The 6,312-nt window shown below is 34.4% G+C and overlaps 1 long non-coding RNA gene across 1 annotated transcript in view; it reads left to right on the top strand.

The window, feature by feature from the left end:
- Positions 1-6,312, top strand: part of LOC107702691 (uncharacterized) — a 26,544-nt gene that overhangs the window by 1,118 nt on the left and 19,114 nt on the right. The window lies entirely within an intron of this gene.

Genomic DNA, 6,312 nt, shown 5'->3' on the forward strand with positions numbered 1-6,312 from the left:
AAAACTTGAAATCGCATCATATGACCCCTTTAACCACAACAGTTTGACCTACTGGTGCGGTGCTCAATACTAAATACATAATACAACAATCCTTAAGTGCATGAGAAAAGTCATTAAAATAATACAACCGGAACTAAAATAAATATACAATTAAAATCCATCCTGTAACTGAAACATGAACGTGAAGATTACCTTACAATAAATACACTCCTTTGGGCTTTGATTGAGTAAAGCAGTGCATTATGGATGCGTATTGTTGGATTCCAGACATGCCAGAAAGTAAAATGCCTAACTACATATTTATTAATAATAATAATAATAATAAACAGTAGTTGTGTTTATGTGTATCCATGGTTTTAGAATGTCAAATGTTATATTTATTTATACTATAATTTTAATAATTTTGTAAGTTAACATAATTTAATAATTGGCCATTGATATAGCTTGTTGCATGTCATAGTTCTTTCAACTTTCTGTGACAAACAATTTCTTCGTGAATCTCTTACATCAGGGGCCTCATAAAACATGCGTATGCACAGATTTGATCTTAATATCAATTTCAAGATCATTTGCGATTCATAAGAGAGGCATGCATTTTCTGTACGTACGTTCATGTCTTGTAATCACATGTATGCACTTTAAAAAAAATGATCCCAGATCAAATGTAGGACAGTTTCTACACGACATTTTACGAATGAGGCTCCTTGACATGAAATACCTGATTGTGCAGATATCTATCCACCTTATCTTTAACATGTGGGCGCAGACCTTTTTAACCTGCTTAGTTATTTTAGCTTCATAATGCAAACTGGCATTTGTCATCATATTGTTGTTTAAATTTATTGTTGTTATCTCACTTTGGTTTGTAGTGCAAATAGTTTGACCATTTACTGAACTTTGTTTTTCTTCTAATCTAGTTGTTGACCTGTAGCAGCTAAAGAATCAGAAGTCTTGTACTGTCACAGAAAATTCCTGCAGTGAAAAGTAAGGCTCCACTCCTGGAATTCTGCTGTGCAAAAAAGAGATGTGGCCATGCCTTAAAGGGATAGTTCACCCAAAAATTAAAATTTGATGTTTATCTGCTTACCCCCAGGGCATCCAAGATGTAGGTGACTTTGTTTCTTCAGTAGAACACATATGATGATTTTTAACTTTAACCGTTGCAGTCTATCAGTCATATAATGCATGGCAATGGTAACAAAATCTATGAGAGTAAAAAAAAACATGCACAGACAAATCCAAAGAAACAAAGTCACCTACATCTTGGATGCCCTGGGGGTAAGCAGATAAACATCAACTTTTCATTTTTGGGTGAACTATCCCTTTAAGAAAGTGAAATCAGCATTTCATCTTCTCCAACTATCTGCTATGGGTCTCTGAACATGATGTATCATTCTCCTTAGGCCCATATTAAAATACCATATTTCTTCTACCCATATATCTTGCATTTTGTCAATAAATATTTCGGTTTGATCGCATTACAAAACCTCAGTGTTCTCAGATCTTTTCATTGTGGAAACATACTTATGAAAACACATCTCTGTTGGTCTTCTGCCCATTGATTTCCATCCATTTGCTTGTCCTCAGTAGAGCATTACTAATGTCTGCTGGACACAATTCAGCTGTTTATCCCACAGCAGCAACAAAAAATGCTACAGTTCTCAGACATTTATCATAATACACTCTCGCTGGCTACCACACTACCTGTAACGATTTATTATAGAAGTTGGATTAATGTCAAGGACGTTGCGCTGCTTGTGTATTAAATATTAAATAAATATTGCTGTCTGAAGTTGGAAAACTGCTCTTTATACTGTAATAGGCATAGCGACAAAAGTAAAGAAAAAAGTTTAAGCTTACAGTATCATATGATATGCTAATTTTTAAGTCCTCTAAATTATTAACATGATCAAAACTATATTTAAAAACTTGTTGAATACAATCAACTATACGGGACTTCTGTCAACTTATTGATAGTTTATACTTTTTAGCAAGTAAAATGCCTTTTAGTATAATTGTAAAAATGTCCCCCTTCAGTTTGTGGTTCATGTTTTTTTTTGTTTTTTTTTTGCTTTGAAATTTACTATGAAGTAAATGCAAGAATAACTTTTCTTTGATATGATTAGTAATATTTCAAGATTTACTGGACTAAAGCAACTTTACAGTCTTTACAGTACTTAATTATCCATGCATTATTTTTTTTTTTATAAAAATACTTAAAAAAATAGAGTTTGTGTACTTGGACAGGACTCGGACTGCAATTATGAATGAACTCGGACTCAGACTCGGGTGGACATGTACTTGGGCTTGACAAAGACATTTTGGACTGGAAACATTCATAGACGAATCCATACAACATTAAAGATAATAATCTACAATATAAAATTAAGATAAAAAATACATTAATAAATGTCTCTCACTCAAACTGAATTGGTTAAAGAGTAAGACTTGACTCGGACTTGGACACAACGCTAATAATGTTAAAATGTGAATATCAACTTTAGTAGCACACTATAGGTGCTATATTGCTTGTATTGTGATTCAAGTTTGAATTGTGCATGGATTTTAAATATGTACTTTTGTATTTATAAGTCTTTGCCAAACGAAAGCACTAGATGGTGCCTGTATTCTTTATAAGTGGTGTGTGTGTGTGTGTGTGTGTGTGTGTGTGTGTGTGTGTGTGTGTGTGTGTGTGTTTGTGTTGACAGCTGACACACACACGCCTCAAACTCTACCTGCTGAGAGGAACTACTAGTCCAAATAAAAACCTTGTTCCTCTGGAATAAATGGACAAGAAAAGGCCTCTATGAAAGCAAGCGAACTTGTAGTAGTAGAGTGTCATGGGCAAGTTCTGCTGTTGCACTTGCTCTGTTGGTAATGCACTGTAACAAAATGATTTGTCAGATTATTCAGCACGGATGTTCCGGCTTTAATCTGCGCCTCTGTAATGTAAGTGATATTAAATGCCTATAACCTGTCTATGTGTGATACAAAGGAGACACTAGTGATTCAATATAGATTGCATTTCACCTCCAATCAAAATAAAGAAATAAAAAATAGAATGTATTTTGGCCATATAAAATAAAGCTTATTTTATGACCATTAAGCAGTTGGACATACAAATTTAAGTAAAATCTTACTTTTATGCATCTGGGCACTTTCTTTCTTTCTTTCTTTCTTTCTTATTTAAAAATTCATGGGGCAATTGTGCTTAGGTTTAATATAAAAATGGCAACTTAACAGTAAGGTTTCATAATTAACAGTAATTACTGTAACTATACTGGTTCGCATACACTTAAAATGAACTATAGCTGTATCTTTTAAGATGAGTTACTCTACTGTGAACTAACATGAATAAACAATGAACTATTGTATTTTCATTAGCTAACATTAAGACAGGTTAATAAATGCTATTTCTCATAACTCGTGCATTAACGCTAACGAATGAGACCTTACTGCAAACCGTTATTATAAAAATAATGTCACAATGCAAAAAAAACAACAACAACAACATTATAATGGTTCTAAAATTGGTATCATTTACTTAATGTAAAATATATTTTCTTTTTTGGAGGGATGAAATGTAACTCGAATATGTTCTTGACAGATTTGAAACGATTCACCCGTTTGTATTCATACAGAAAGCGATATAAAACCTGTTAAAATCATCAATTGTAGTGTGGCTCTAGACATCAAATTAATGTTAATTAAGGGATGATGAGGTATATTACTCTATAATGACATGCAAGCATGATTAATTAAGAGATTAGAATGGGATCACCATATGAAGATATATATAGAAAAGGTTATTGTTCTGTCAAGTGTGCTTTGTGGGTCATATAAAGCATCTTCAAGTCATGAGGCGCTCAACAGCGTGTTTAAAAGTCAACATAACACCCGTCACACGAAATGTTAGCATTTCACAGAGCTGGATAGTTAGACGGGGAAGTAATGTCACTTTCAATCTGAATATGAGGCATCACACAGAGTTTTAATTTTTTTTTCTTCACAGTGTTTTCCATCGCCTTTCCTTTCCGCCACAAACGGCAAAATGCCAAAGGCCGCTGAGCGAGAGCATTTGGCTTCTCGAGCCTCAGCCGCCCAACACCTCTGCTCTCCTCGCCTCGCCTTTTTTATTTATCTGTTCCGCCTTGGTTGTTTAGACCCAATTAAGCGGCTAATTGTGGAGATCAGGGAGGATTGCATTGTTGTAAAAGTACAGAGCGCATGGCTAATTGCCGCAGCAGCTGCCAGTGTTTATGAAAAGCCGGGTGGTTCTGCGGTTCTCTCGGAGGAGAGCGAGCTCTCATCCTCCTTCTGATGTGGTGGAGAGAGCCAGGTGAGCGGCGAGCAGTCGCCAGGGTGTGCATTGCGGGGCGGAACAGAATGGAAGCTGCAGAAATAATTACCACCACCGAGGGCTTCCTTTCTCTTATCTTGGGCTCTCGCTCCCCTAGGCAGGCAGAACCTTGAGGATGACACCAAGCATGTGGTGGGACTCGGTGATATGGAAGGAGACCAGGATACAGATCCGCTGTCAGCTTTTATCTAAATGATCTCACACTTGTCTGTGCCAGGTGTTTTGGGTGGGAGTATGTGAAATAAGGCACGCATCTTTGAGTCACCACTGAGGCTGTTGTCAAGTGATGCTACTGGCTCCCACAGCAGATGGGTTTTGCAAAGTAAACTTTAGGAACGTCGTTGTGCATGGCTGCAGCTGGTTTTGGATGGTGCTTGGATACATCATGCATGCTTCTTCTCAACGCAGAACATGATATAATGACCTGACACCTCTTTTGACATTGTCATTCTTTTGGCATTACAGAATTTCCTTTACGTTGTGGCACTGGCGAAGTTTATGATTTTTTTTTTTTTACAACATTTTTTTTGACATTGCAACTTTCTATTGACCTTACCGCAATTTTTGCCATTACAACATATTTGTAGAATTATGACTCACATTTGACATTGCATTATGTTTATGACATTGCGAGATTCTTTTGAAGTTGCAATATATCTTTTTGGAATATTAGTTTACTATTGCAACATGCTTTTGGCATTCCGACATTATTTGAGATTGTGAGATTCTTTTGACATTACAACATTTTGTCATAAAATCCATTTACAGCTTTCTTTTGGCAATATTTTTTTGTTATGATATTCTTTTGATGTTATGACTAATTTGGCCTCACTTTTTTGCACTATGATAGTATATTGACATTATGTCATTATTTTGGCATTATGACATTCGTCTAATGTGAAGAAAATCATTACAACTTTTTTGATATTTGAACATTCTTTTGGAATTGCAACATTCTTTTAATACTGCAACATTCCTTCACTTGGTAACATTAATTTGGCGTTATTACATTTTGCCATCATGCCAGTTTATTTATTTTTTGGCACTACAGCATTCTTTTGTGATTGTAATATTATTTTGACATTCGTCTAATGTGAAGAAAATTCAATAGCATTACAACTTTTTTGATATTTGAACATTCTTTTGGAATTGCAACATTCTTTTAATACTGCAACATTCCTTCACTTGGTAACATTAATTTGGCGTTATTACATTTTGCCATCATGCCAGTTTATTTATTTTTTGGCACTACAGCATTCTTTTGTGATTGTAATATTATTTTGACTTATTACAGTATTCTTATGGCATGGCAACATTAATTTGGCATTACAACATTCTTCCGACATGAGACAAATTACATTACAACATTTTTGATATATAAACTTTTTTTAAAAATTATTATTATAACATTCTTTTAACACTGCAACATTCAGCATGGCAACATTAACTTGTCATTTTCGTATCATGACAGTATTTTGACATCATATCAGGCATTGCATGATTCTTTTGAGATCGTGAGATTCCTTTGGCATTTCAATATTTTGTCATTAAAATTTTATTTTACATCTATCTTCAACATTGTTGTGGCATGGCAACATTAATTTGGCATTACTACATTATTCTGACATGAACAAAATTACATGAAATATGTTTGGATTCATTTTTGGATATTGAAACATTCTTTGGAGAAAAAAAAAACAAAAACAAAAAACAATATATATATATATGTATTACATTACAGCATTACAGTATTTTACCATTAATGTTTTAAAGGGGTCATATGATGCTGCTAAAAAGAACATTATTTTGTGTATTTGGTGTAATGAAATGTGTTTATGCGGTTTAAGGTTCAAAAAACACGTTGTTTTCCACATACTGTACATTATTGTTTCTCCTCTATGCCCCGTCTTTCTGAAACGCGGCGATTTTTACAAAGCTCATCGGTCTGAAAA

Source organism: Sinocyclocheilus anshuiensis, unplaced genomic scaffold (genome assembly GCF_001515605.1).
Source record: "Sinocyclocheilus anshuiensis isolate Anshui unplaced genomic scaffold, SAMN03320099.WGS_v1.1 scaffold6, whole genome shotgun sequence".
In the NCBI taxonomy this organism is placed as follows: Eukaryota; Metazoa; Chordata; class Actinopteri; order Cypriniformes; family Cyprinidae; genus Sinocyclocheilus; species Sinocyclocheilus anshuiensis.